General features: G+C 39.4%; 1 protein-coding gene across 14 annotated transcripts in view; it reads left to right on the top strand.

Moving 5' to 3' along the window:
• The window catches only part of CDK20 (cyclin dependent kinase 20), an 87,054-nt gene that overhangs the window by 31,411 nt on the left and 41,291 nt on the right, over window positions 1–14,352 (top strand). The gene's annotated exons all lie outside the window — the stretch shown is intronic.

The raw sequence follows: 14,352 nt of genomic DNA, 5'->3' as shown, positions 1-14,352 counted from the left end.
CATATGGTTTTTGTCTTTCTCTGGCTAATTTCACTTAGCATAATACCCTCTAGTTCCATCCACGTAGTTGCAAATGGCAAGATTTCATTCTTTTTGATTGCCGAGTAATACTCCATTGTATAGATATATACCACATCTTCTTTATCCATTCATCCACCAATGGACATTTGGGCTCTTTCCATACTTTGGCTATTGTTGATAGTGCTGCTATAAACATGGGGGTGCAAGTGTCCCTTCGAAACAGCACACCTGTGGATAAAACAGTATCCTGTGGATAAATGCCTAGTAGTGCAATTGCTGGGTCATAAGGGTAGTTCTATTTTTAGTTTTTTGAGCAACCTCCATACTGTTTTCCAGAGTGGCTGCACCAGCTCGCATTCCCATGTTGTTGTTCGTTTTATATTCTGTCATCTTATTGACTTCTCCTACTTGCATTTATTTTATAATTGATTCTCTTAATTTATAACGTTTATTCATTCTTGAGAGACAGAGAGAGAGCATGAGTGGGGAAGGGGCAGAGAGAGAGGGAGACACAGAATCCAAAGCAGGCTCCAGGCTCCAAGATATCAGCACAGAGCCCGACGCGGGGCTTGAACTCAGGAGCTGCAGGCCTGATCTGAAGTCGAGACCACGACCTGGTCTGAAGTCGGACACTCAACTGACTGAGACACCCCGGCACCCCCCTTTTTTTTTTCCAATTTTTTTTTTAACATTTATTCATTCTTGAGAGACAGTGACAGAGCATGAGTGGATTCTCTTCATTTTTTTACGTAAATACTTTATCGTCCAAAAGTAGATACTTATTTTTTCCAAGCCTTCGGCATCCAGCTTTCTTTTCTCTGACTGCTCTGGCTAATACTTCCAGGAAATGTTAATTAGTGCTGGCACTGGTGGCCATTTCTCCATGTAGCTGAGCATAGTGGGCCGACCTGGAGAGCTTCGCTCTGGGGGAGGGGGATGCTGGCTTCAGGAATGATGTTAATGAAAAAGCCATCAATGACTATTTGACTATTAGTTTCGTTTTGTTTTTTCTCAAAAAGAGTCCATGAGTTTTATTAGATGTGCATGTGAGTGGAAGAGAGAAGCGACAGTTTCTGGTTTGAAAACTCTCCAGATATTTACACCTTTTAGATAATAGAAATAACCATTACAAATTAATTACCAGGCAGCAAGTATCAAATAAAACAGTCTTTCAGAGTTTTTTTAAGATTTTTTAAAACTATATAAAAGCGTATTTTTAAAAATAATTCATTGTCAAGTTAGCTAACATACGGTATATACAGTGTAGTCTTGGCTTAGGGAATAGATTCCCATGATTCATCACTTACATGCAACACCCAGTGCTCCTCCCAACAAGTGACCTCCTCAATGCCCATCACCCATTTCCCCCACCCCCATCAACCCTCAGTTTGTTCTCTGTATTTAAGGTTCTCTTATGGTTTGCCTCCCTCTCTGTAAGTTATTTTTCCTTCCCTTCCCCTGTGGTCTTCTGTTAAGTTTCTCTAATTCCACATATGAATGAAAACATAATATCTGTCTTTTTCTGACTAATTTCACTTAGCATAATACCCTCCAATTCCATCCCTGTTGTTGCTAATGGCAAGATTTCATTCTTTCTCATTGCCAAGTAGTATCCCATTATATACAAACCACATCTTCTTTATCCTTTCATCAGTTGATGAATTTGGCCTCTTGCCATGATTTAGCTATTGCTGATAGTGCTGCTATAAACATTGGGGTACGTGTATCTCTATGAGGCAGCACTCTTGTATACTTTGGATAAGTTCCTAGTAGTGCTATTGCTGGGTTGTGGGGTAATTCTATTAAAAAAAAAATTTTTTTTTAACGTTTATTTATCTTTGAGACAGAGAGAGACAGAGCATGAACAGGGGAGGGGCAGAGTGAGAGGGAGACACAGAATCCGAAACAGGCTCCAGGCTCTGAGCTGTCAGCCCAGAGCCCGACGTGGGGCTCAAACTCACGGACTGCGAGATCATGACCTGAGCCGAAGTCGGCCACCCAACCGACCAAGCCACCCAGGCGCCCCTGGGGTAATTCTAATTTTAATTTTTTGAGGAACCTCCATACTGTTTTCCAGAGCGACTGCACCAGTTTGCATTCCCACCAACTTCACTATTAGTTTTTAAAAATCATGATAAGGTGTAGAATTTTGTGAAAGCCTTTTTCAGCATGCAGATATAATTACAGGACTTTTCTTCTTAGGTTTATTATGGTGATGTTTTTAGATTTTAAAGTATTAAATCACATATTTCCTTTTTTTAATATATATATATATATTTTTATTTTTTATTATTATTTTTTTTTTGAGAGAGAGAGAGCATGAGTGGGAGAGGGACAAAGAGACAGGGAGACACAGAATCTAAAGCAGGCTCCAGGCTCTGAGCTGCCAGCACAGAGCCCATCACTGGGCTCAAGCTCACTAACTGCGAGATCATGACCCAAACCAAAGTTGGAGACTTAACCGATTGAGCCACCCACGCACCCTATATATTTCTTTTTAAAGTGCATTTTAAATGCTAGTATTTTAGTTGGATTTTGGATCTATGTGAAGTAGGTCTTTAGTTTTTTGTAGCTTCCTTTATCAGGTTTACATATAAATGCTATACTTCATTTGAGGAATCTGCACGTTTTTATTCTTTTTTAATGCCCTGGAACAATTTAAGTTACATTGGGATTATATGGTTTTTCAGTTTGGTAGAATTTATTTTTGACGTTATTTGGTGCTGGGTGCTTTTTTTTGTGGGGAAGTTTTAAAACAGTTTTCTCAGTGTCTTCTATGGAAATTGGTCTGTTCAAGCTTTTCTTTCTCTGCTAAGATCAAATTTTAATATATTGTATTAAACTACCCACTGTATCTAGGCTTTCAACTTTTTTATGCATACAGTTGTCTAGAATACTCTTTAGAGATTCTTCCCTTAAATTTCCTCTGTTTGAACATTTGTTTCCCCTTGTCATTTCTTTCTGTATATATGTGATTTTTCCCATTTTTTTTTGTGCTTATTTTAGCTGGCACCTTGTCTATTTTATTTAATATTTCCATTAATTTCTAGTTTCATTTCATTTCATTGTGATCAGGGACTGTTGTATTACTTTACCATATAGAATTTACTGAGATTTCTTTGTGACGATATATTCAAGTTCTGTGAAAGTTTGTGTGTGCTTGCAGGGAAGGGGTAGTCTCCATTATTATGACGCAAAGATCCAAATTCTGTCATTAATTATATTGTTAGGTCTTATATTTATTTACTGTTTGTCTACTTGGCCTGCCTTAGACTGAGAGCATTGTCACTATTTATTTTTATGTAATAACATATTTAATTCTGGGGCACCTGGGTGGCTCAGTCAGTTAAACAACTGACTCTTGATTTCAGTTCAGGTCATTATCTCACAGTTGTGGGATCAAGCCCCACGTGGGGCTTTGTGCTGGGCATGGAGCCTGCTTGGGGTTTTCCTTCTCTCTCCCTTCCTCTCTCTCTCTCTCTTTTCTTCCCCCCTCTCAAAAAGTCATAATATATTCATAAATATTTATTTATTATTTTTTAATGTTTATTTATTTTTGAGAGAGACAGAGACAGAGACAGAACTCGAGAGGGGAAGGGCTAGAGAGAGAGGGAGACACAGAATCTGAAGCAGGCTCCAGGCTCCGAGCTGTCAGCACAGAGCCCAACGCGGGGCTCGAACTCACGAGCTGCGAGATCATGACCTGAGCCGAAGTCGGATGCTTAACCGACCTAGCCACCCAGGCGCCCCATAAATATTTAAGGATTATTGTGTTTCACTCTGTTTCTCCTTGTATCTGCTTCATAAAGATTATTGGGGGTGTTTCTTTAATAGGTGTAATAGGTTTTATTTCTTTGTTGTGAATTACAGCCTTTAATATTATTAAGTTTGAAAATAAAACTTCCAGTTATTTTATTAGCAAAAATGGGTTTATTTGGGAATAGCAGGGAATTGCAATTTAAGATAAGCTGGTCATGGCAAAACTATAGCTGAGTCCAGAAAATAAAGGAGAGAGAGGCTCTTTTATAAAGGGGGAATAGGGAGGAGCTGTTGTAAACTAAAAGTCTGTTGGAGTAAACTGGGAGCCGGAAGTTGAGTGGCTTCTCATCGGCTGAGCTGTGACTGCCTCTCTTTGGCTAGGCTGTACTGGTGAGGAAGGAACCTTCCTCCCTCCTGCTGGGGTAGTACAGTAGCATCCACCTGTGAGCTCCTTCTCTTCTTGTTGGGTCTACAAGTAACAACCAGTGTTTGGCATGGGCACTCCCAATGCCCACCTCCTGACTCCCATCTTATTTTATTATTTTTTTTTAAGTTTATTTTTTTTTTGAGAGAGAGGGAGCACGAGTCGGGGAGGGGCAGAGAGCTAGAGGGAGGGGAGAGAACCCCAAGCAGGCTCCATGTTGTCAGCACAGAGCCCAGTGCAGGGCTCGAACTCAAAAACTGTAAGATCATGACCCAAACTGAAACCAAGAGTTGACACTCAACCAACTGAGCTACCCAGGTGCCCTGGACTCCATTCCAAATGAGGTTTCCTTTTGTTTATTTTCACAGTGTGGGGAAGTGTCTATTGTTGCATTTCCTACTTTGGGCCTGAGTCCTCCCTTTTCTGGTATCAGGCCCACTTCACCTGCTTTCCAAGGATTTGTGTGTGCCTGGCACACCATTACCCTTCCATCATGGTTAAACTTTCTGTTTTGATTGAGCCTCTTGAATATTCAGCCATGTTTTCTTTTGTTCATCAATCTGATCATCTTTTTATTCTAACAAAGTGAGTTAAGCCATTTATATTGAACAGTGTAACTTATGTGCCTGATCTCAACTTTTGTTTTATGTCACATTTAGGGTGTGATGTGGCCCATCACTGAGCTCCTTTCTCTGAATATGTTTTCCCATTTTTACATGTTTTTGGGTAGTGGTGATATCTTATGTTATTTACAAAGGTTTGTATTTTTGTGGGGATGGTTACCTTTGTCTTAATACTTTCTGTCTCCATTTTCTCTATTCAAGCCTATGTACTATTTTGTTGGCTTTAAATGATACCACTTACCTCCCATGGCAATTGGTGAACTTATTCTACTTTGATACTTCGCCTTTGTCTTCCCACTTTTGAAGATCCATTATTCCCACCTTTTTGAGAACATGCAACATTTACACACCTTTTCTTTGTCTCCTTTTTTTTTTTTCTTTTTTTAATTCTTTGACCCATAGTGTACTGTACGTAGTAGCCACACCAGTTCTGGTGACATTTTCCCTGTATCTTGTGATCTGGTGGGACCCATTCTCTAGTAGATCCCCAAGGAAGTCTCGTGGATGCATCCTTGTGCAGATCCCAGTGGGCCTGACACTGCTTTTCTGTAGCCTGGAGGCTTGAAGGATGGCCTGGATGGGCCTTAAATCCCTGGCTCATACTTGTCTTGAATTTTGTGAAAATATTATTTCACTGTGTATGTGTCTGTTGAAAAGTCTACTCCGACCTTGACTTTTCCTTGTTAGACACTTGGGACTTTTAAATCAAAGACCCGGGGCACCTGGGTGGAGCAGTCGTTTAAGCGTCCGACTTCAGCCAGGTCACGATCTCGCGGTCCGTGAGTTCGAGCCCCGCGTCAGGCTCTGGGCTGATGGCTCGGAGCCTGGAGCCTGTTTCCGATTCTGTGTCTCCCTCTCTCTCTGCCCCTCCCCCGTTCATGCTCTGTCTCTCTCTGTCCCAAAAATAAATAAAAACATTGAAAAAAAAATTTTAAATCAAAGACCCATACGATTTTTGAAATATTTAAAGGGTAGTAGTTTTGTTGTGAGATGTCTATGGTGACTGTCTGGAGTTGAATTTTCCAGGAACATATGTAGTCTTTCAGTATATGGATTCGGGTTTTATTTGCAGAAAGTTTCATTGTACATGAGTTTTAAGTATTCGTCTGTTAATTGTTTGCTTTTCCTGCAGGAGCTTCACTTGTCTTTTTACTAGGTCGTCTTTGCCTGTCTTCTTGGACACCTGCTCTTGGATGCATCTTAACTCTTTATTCCGTCTTTGTTCTCTTGCCCATTTTCCTTCTTCCCTTTAGTGTCCTTATGGGTCCAGTAGAATGTATTCTCCCTTAGGCATATTGCGATTCTTAAGATAATTTTTTCTTCATAATCTTTCCTGAATTAATTTAACTCTTATTTCACATCTTGGCTTTTTGTCCATTTCGGTCTGAGTGTAAAATGTCTGATTCAGGGTGTTCTTTCATGTCTGCACATGCTTATTTTATGATAATTTGATTCATGTTGGGGTGTGGCTACCGGTATCTTGGTTCCTAGTTGTTCTTTGGGGAATCAGCTAAAAAGTTTTGCTTCTCACTTACTTTCTCTTCCTTCTAATGACTTTGAATGTTGCCTGCCATTTTCTGTACATTGTGAGGTTTTTGTGTTTTCTTGGCCAGTAGGAATAGGTATCTTTATGTAAGTTGAACAGAATACAAAGTCCGGAGAGGGTTCCATGTGTAAATGCCTGTGGAAAGATGTCCTTTTAAAACAGTAGGTGAAGGGTTTTTTCCAAGATGGCGGAGCAGCGTAGATGTTCTCAGCTTGTCTCATCCCTGAAATGCAGCCAGATCAACACCAAACCATTTTGCACACCTAGGAAATTTTATCTGAGGATTAACACAACAATCTGCATAATTTGAGCCACAGAACTTGGCAGGTATGTGAGGTGGAGAGGTGAACTGGGAGAGAAAAATCCATGGAGGGTAAGGAGCTGTTTTTGCAAAGAGAGGGCAGAGAAAGGGAAAGGGGGAGAGTGCGGCACACCAGGATCGTGCAGGAAGAGCACTCCCCTGAAAGTAGCTGGTGAGAAAGAGTGGAAACTCTTACAAAGGATTGAACAATGAATCTGTTCCCCAAAGACATTCATGGGAAGAAAGGAGAGGGTCTCACTACCATTAGGATTCTATAAACGGTGGAGCATCGAGTTGGAAATTCTGGGGCTCAATATCTGGCAGTGCTCTGGTGAGGAATGAATCTCCAGGAGCAGGCAGTGAGGTCCAGGGGGTCTGTGGGCCACATGAGAAGCGGTTCCCCTGCTTGGAGTGCATTTGGTAGAGGCCATACAGCCTCCCCACAGGCAAAAGTCCCAGCCGACCCTGGAGAGCAGCCATGTTTGCTGGTATTGGGACAAAGGTGCCACAGTGTGGTGAAACCTGATGCTGGCTGTGTGTTGCCATCTGTCACAACCTCTCAACCTCTTGCTGCAGTGTGATTGCTGAACATTTTCTGGGGCAAGCTGGCACCCGGCCATTGCTCAGCGAGACCCTCCCCCAGAGTGTCAGGGAGCATCCAAGCCTTAGGGTTCTCTGAAGTGAGGGGTTTGGAGATACAGCCCCATCTGAGCTAAAACTTGGAAGGGAGGGGCACCTGGCAGGCTGACAGCTTGAACACGGACAGGATAGAGGTAGGGAGTGGACAGAAGCCTGAGACAAAGCAGGGGGCTTGATTACCAGTCGGTGAGAGCACAAAGTTCTTGTGCCAGAGGCTAGGAAGCTAGGTGAAGCCATTTCCACCCCACCCCACTCACACGCGCGCGCACACACACATACACATGTACATCACGCTGATCTACCTCAGTAAGCTAAGCAGTGACATCTAATGGAGAATGGAGCCATTACACCAAACCCCGCCCAACTGTACCCTCCAGGCACATCCCCCTAGAAGACCAGCACAAGTCACTCTGCCTGCTTAGTGTACAGACTATAGAGTGCTTCATAGTTTTATTTCTAGGGAAACTGGATGGAACTTCATTTGGGTTTCAATCTGTTTGCTGGTTCATCTTTTGTTTCTTTTGTTTCTTTTTGCTCCTGTCTTTGTTTAAATTTTTTTTCTCCTTTTTCTTGGATACAGAAAGAGAAAATTTTATTTTTCTTTTCTTTTTTTCTTTTTTAAAGTTCTTTTTACTGTGTTTTTTATTTTTTCTAAATTTTAAAATTCTATTTCACTTTCTTCATTTCATTCTATTTTATATATATATTTTATATTTTTATATGTATTTATATATATTTTTATTTATATAAATAAATAAAATTATATTTATATAAATAAATATATATATTTATATATATTTTATATATATTTATATATTTTTTTTAATTTTTAAACTTTTTCTTAGCTTTTCTTTTAATTTTCTTTCTTTTCTTTCCCTTTTTTTCTCTATTACATCAAGCTTCTTTCAACAACCAGACTAAAACACACCTAGGATCTAGCTTCCATTATTTGATTTTTTGTGTTGTTTTTAATTTTTAGTTTTTAATTTTTATTTATTTTATTAACTTTTTTTCTTCCTCCAAAATGACAAAATGAAGGAATTCGCCCAAAAAGATAGAACGGGAAGAAATGACAATCAACACAAATATAAGATGCCTTTGGGGCGCCTGGGTGGCGCAGTCGGTTAAGCGTCCGACTTCAGCCAGGTCACGATCTCGCGGTCCGTGAGTTCGAGCCCCGCGTCAGGCTCTGGGCTGATGGCTCAGAGCCTGGAGCCTGTTTCCGATTCTGTGTCTCCCTCTCTCTCTGCCCCTCCCCCGTTCATGCTCTGTCTCTCTCTGTCCCAAAAATAAATAAACATTGAAAAAAAAATTAAAAAAAAGATGTCTGAACTAGAATTTAGAATCACGATAATAAGAATACTAGGTGGGGTTGAAAAAAGCATAGAATCGCTTACTGCAGAGATAAAAGAAGTAAAATCTAGTCAGGACAAAATTTAAAATGCTGTAACTGAGATACAATCTCAAATAGATGCCATGGTGGCAAGGATGGACAAATCAGGACAGAGAATCAGCAATATAGAAGACAAAATTCTGGAGAATAATGAAGCAGAAAAAAAGGGAAACTAAGGCAAAAGAGCACAATATAAGAATTAGAGAACTCAGTGACTCATTAAAAAGGAGTAACATCTGAATCATAGGAGTCCCAGAAGATGGAGAGAGAAAAAGGATGGAAGGTTTATGTTAGAATTATAGCAGAAAACTTTCCTAATCTGGTGAAAGACACAGACATCAAAATCCAAGAAGCACAGAGAATTTCCACTAGATTCAACAAACACTGACCATCAACAAGGCATATCATAGTCAAATTCACAAAAAACACAGACAAGGAAAGAATTATGAAAGCAGCAAGGGGAAAAAATCCTTAACCTATAAGGGAAGACAGATCAGGTTCACAGCAGACCTACACACAGAAACTTAGAAGGTCAAAAAGGAGTGGCAGGATATATTCAGTGTGCTTAATCGGAGAAATATGCAGTCAAGAATTATTCAAAATAGAAGGAGAAATAAAGAGTTTCCCAGACAAAAACTAAAGGAGTTTATGGCCACTAAACCAGCCCTGCAAGAAATTTTAAAAGGGACTCTGAGTGGAGAAAGATGAAACAAAACTAAAAAGACCAAAAGCAACAAAGACTAGAAAGGACCAGAGAACATCACCAGAAACTCTAACTCTACAGGCAACATAATGGCACTAAATTCATATCTTTCAGTTCTCACTCTAAATGTCAGTGGACTAAGCGCTCCAATGAAAAGACACAAGGTAACAGAATGGGTAACAAAACAAGATCCATCTATATGCTGTTTCCAAGAGACCCATTTTAGACCTGAAGATAACCTTCAGGTTGAAAGTAGGGGGGTGGAGAACCATCTATCATTCTAATGGTCGACAGAAGAAAGCTGGAGTAGCCATGCTTCTATCAGACAATTTAGATTTTAAAATAAAGACTGTAACAAGAGATGAAGAAGGGCATTATATCATAATTAAGGGGTCTATCCATGAAGGTCTAATAATTGTAAACATTTATGCCCCCAAGTGGAGGCACCCAAATATATAAATCCATTAATCACAAACATAAAGAAACTCATTGATAGTGATACCATAATAATAGGGGACTTCAACACCCCACTTACAGCAAGGGACAGATCATGTAAGCAGAAAATCAATAAGGAAACAATGACTTTGAGTGGCACACTGGACCAGATGCACTTAATAGATAATAGAACATTTCATCCTAAAAGCACATTCTTCTCAAGTACACATGGAACATTCTTCACAGTAGATCACATACTGGGACACAAATCAGCCCTCAACAAGTACAGAAAGATCGAGATCATACCATCCATATTTTCAGATCATAATATTATGAAACTCGAAATAAACCACAAGAAAAAGTTTGGAAAACCACGAATACCTGGAGATTCAAGAACATCCTACTAAAGAATGAATGAGTTAACCAAGAAATTAAAGAGGAAATCAAAAACCTCTGGGATGTAGCAAAGGCAGTCATAAGAGGGAAGTATAGAGCAATCTAGGCCTTCCTAAAGAAGGAAGAAAGGTCTCAGACACACAGCCTAACCTTACACCTTAAAGGACTGGAAAAAGAATAGCAGATAAAGCCCAAAGGCAGCAGAAGTCAGGAAATAATAAAGATTAGAGTAGAAATCAATGGTATTGAAACCAGAAAAAAAAAAAAAAAAAAGATGAATGAAACCAGGAGCTGGTTCTTTGGTTCTTTGAAAGAATTAACAAAATTGATAAACCCCTATCCAGTTTGATCACAAAGAAAAAGGAAAAGACCCAAATAAATAAAATCAAGAATGAAAGAGGAGAGATCACAACCAACACAGCAGAAATACAAACAGTAATAAGAGAATATTATGAGCAATTATATGCCAATAAAATGGGCAATCTGAAAGAAATGGGAAAATTCCTAGAAACATATAAACTATCAAAACTGAAACAGGAAGGAATAGAAAATTTGAACAGACCCATAACCAGCAAAGAAATTGAATTAGTGGAGCACCTGGGTGGCTCAGTTGGTTAAGCGTCCGACTTCGGCTCAGGTCACGATCTCACAGTTTGTGGGTTCGAGCCCCGTGTCAGGCTCTGTGCTGACAGCTCAGAGCCTGGAGCCTGTTTTGGGTGCTGTGTCTCCCTCTCTCTCTGCCCCTCCCCTGTTCATGCTCTGTCTCTATCTCAAAAATAAATAAACATTAAAAAAAATGTAAAAAATCAAATTAGTAATCAAAAATCTCCCCAAAAAATGAGTCCAGGGCCAGATGTCTTTCCAGGGAAATTCTACCAAACGTTTATTTTTTTTTTAAGTTTTATTTTATTTATGTTGAGAGAGAAAGAGTGAGGTAGGGGCAGAGAGAAGGAGAGAAAGAATCCCAAACAGGCTCTGCACTGATGTGGGGCTTGAACTCACAAACCTTGAGATCATGACCTGAGTCAAAATCAAGAGTTGGATGCTTACCAACTGAGCCACCCAGGTGCCCCCAAACACTTAAAGAAGAGTTAACACCTACTCTTTTGAAGCTGTTCCAAAAAACAGTAATGGAAGGAAAACTTACAAACTCATTCTACAAGGCCAGCATTACCTTATTTCCAAAACCAGACAAAGACCCCACTAAAAAGGAGAACTACAGACCAATTCCCTCATGAACATGGATGCAAAAAATTTCAACAAGATACTAGCCAGTTGGATCCATCAATACATTTAAAGGGTTATTCACCATGACCAAGTGGAATTTATTCCTGGGATGCAAGGCAATATCTGCAAATCAATCCATGAGATACATCACATTAAGGAAAGAATAAGAACCACATGATCCTCTAAATAGATGAAGAGAAAGCATTTGACAAAATACCCCATCCTTTCTTGATTAAAACCTTTAAGACAGTAGGGATAGAAGGATCATACCTCAAGATCATAAAAGCCATATGTGAAAGGTTCACCGCTAATGTCATCCTCATTGGGGAGAAACTGAGAGCTTCCGCATAAAGTCACAACACTGTCCACTCTTGCCATTCTTATTCAACATAGTGTTGGAAATCCTAGCCTCAGCAATCAGACAACAACAACAAAAAATAAAAGGCATGCAAATCGGCAAGGAGGGAGTCAAAACGTTCACTCTTTGCAGAAGACATGATACTCTATGTGGAAAACCCAAAATATTCCACCAAAAAAGCTGCTAGAAGTGATCCATGAATTCAGCAAAGTCGCAGGATATAAAATCAATGTACAGAAATTGGTTGCATTTCTATACACCAATAATGAAGCAACAGAAAGAGATATCAAGGAACTGATTCCATTTACAATTGCACCAAAACTATAAAATACCTAGGAATGAACCTAACCAAAGAGGTGAAAAATCTGTACACTTAAAACTATAGAAAGCTTCTGAAATATATTAAAGAAGGCACCAAAAAAAAAAAAGCATACATTCCATGTTCATGGATTGAAAGAACAAATATTGTTAAAATGTCAAAACTACCCAAAGCAATCTACATATTCAATGCAATCCCTACCAAAATAACACCAGCATTTGTCACAGAGCTAGAACAAACAATCCTAAAATTTGTAGGGAACCAGAAAAGGCTCCGAATAAGCCAAAGCAATCCTGAAAAAGAAAACCAAAGCTGGAGGCATCATAATTCCAGATTTGAAGCTGTATTACAAAGCTGTAGTCATCAAGACAATATGGTACTGGCACAAAAACAGACACATAGATCTAAGGAACAGAATAGAGAACCCAGAATTGGATCCACAAACATATGACCAACTAATCTTTGACAAAGGAGGAAAGAATATCCAGTGGAATAAAGACAGTCTCCTCAGCAAGTGGTGCTGGGAAAACTCAACAGCCACATGCAGAAGAATGAACCTGGACCACTTTTTTACACCATACAGAAAATAAATTCAAAATGGATGAAAGACCTCAATGTAAGACCAGAAGCCATCAAAATCCTCGAGGAGAAAGCAGGCAACAACCTCTTTGACCTCGGCTGCAGCAGCTTCTTACCTGACATGTCTTTGGAGGCAAGGGAAACAAAAGCAAAAATGAACTATTTGGACCTCATCAAGATAAAAAGCTTCTGTACGGCAAAGGAAACAATCAGCAAAACTAAGAGGCAACCAATGGAATGGTTTGCAAAAACCGAGAAGATATTTGCAAGTGACAGATTAAGGGTTAGTATCCAAAATCTATAAAGAACGTACCAAACTCAACACCCAAAAAACAAATAACCCAGTGAAGAAATGGGCAAAAGACATGAATGGACACTTCTCCAAAGAAGACATCCAGATGGCCAGCTGACAAAATGCTCAACATCATTCATCATCAGGGAAATACAAATCAAAACCACAATGAGATACCAGCTCACACCTGTCAGAATGGTTAAAATTAAGAACTCAGGCAACAACAGATGTTGGTAAGGATGTGGAGAAATAGAAACCCTTTTGCACTGCTGGTGGGATTGCAAACTGGTACAGCCACTCTGGAAAACAGTATGGAGGTTCCTCAAAAAATGAAAAATAGAACTACCCTACGACCCAGCATTTGCACAGGTATTTATCCAGAGGATACAGGAGTGCTGTTTTGAAGGGGCACATGCACCCCAAAGCTTATAGCAGTGCTATCAACAATAACAAAGTATGGAAAAATCCCAAATGCCCATTGACAGATGAATGGATAAAGATGTGGTATATGTATGACAATGGAATATTACTCGGCAATCAAAAAGAATGAGATCTTGCCATTTGCAACAATGTGAATGGGACTAGAGTGTATTATGCTAAGCACAATTAGAGAAAGACAAACATGCCTTCACTCATGTAGAATTTAAGATACAACACAAATGAACATAAGGGAAGGGAAGCAAAAATAATATAAAAACAGAGAGGGGGAAATCCATAAGAGAGTCTTAAATACAGAGAACAAACAGGGCTGCTGGAGGGTTTGTGGGTGGGAGGATGGGCTAAATGGGCAAGGGGCAATAAAGAGGACACTTGCAGGGATGAGCACTGGGTGTTATGTGTAGGCGATGAATCACTGGATTCTACTCCTGAAACCATTGTTGCACCTAATGCTAATTTAAAAAAAATAAATTAAAAAAAATAAGACATAGGTGAAGGAGAAGCTATTTGAGAAACTGAAGACTTGGTCAGGAAGAGAACAAGTTATTCCCATGTCATTCAGTAGAAATATATTTAGAATAATTAAAAACTAATGCAGAAGGCAAGAGTATAAAGGTATCTGGAAATACATAAATGGTTTTGAGTCAAGAAAAATTACACAGGTTTGATTTACCTAAAAGTCTGTTCAGATTACCAAAACATCTGAACCAGAGAATAACATTAAGATCCATGAAAAGTTCTTAATGGATCCATGAAAAGATCTTAATGGATACAGTGAGTAAACACTGTATCTTCTTTAACAAAGCACCGATAGCAGATGATATGAAGCATAGAGTGTAGGTGAAAAAAACAGCACAAATGGTCAATAATATGTAATTACTAACTGGTAAGAAAGTGAC

This window comes from Felis catus, chromosome D4 (genome assembly GCF_018350175.1).
Source record: "Felis catus isolate Fca126 chromosome D4, F.catus_Fca126_mat1.0, whole genome shotgun sequence".
Lineage (NCBI taxonomy): Eukaryota > Metazoa > Chordata > Mammalia > Carnivora > Felidae > Felis > Felis catus.
Note: the sequence above shows the minus strand (reverse complement) of the source record. Positions and strands in the feature narration are given on the sequence as shown.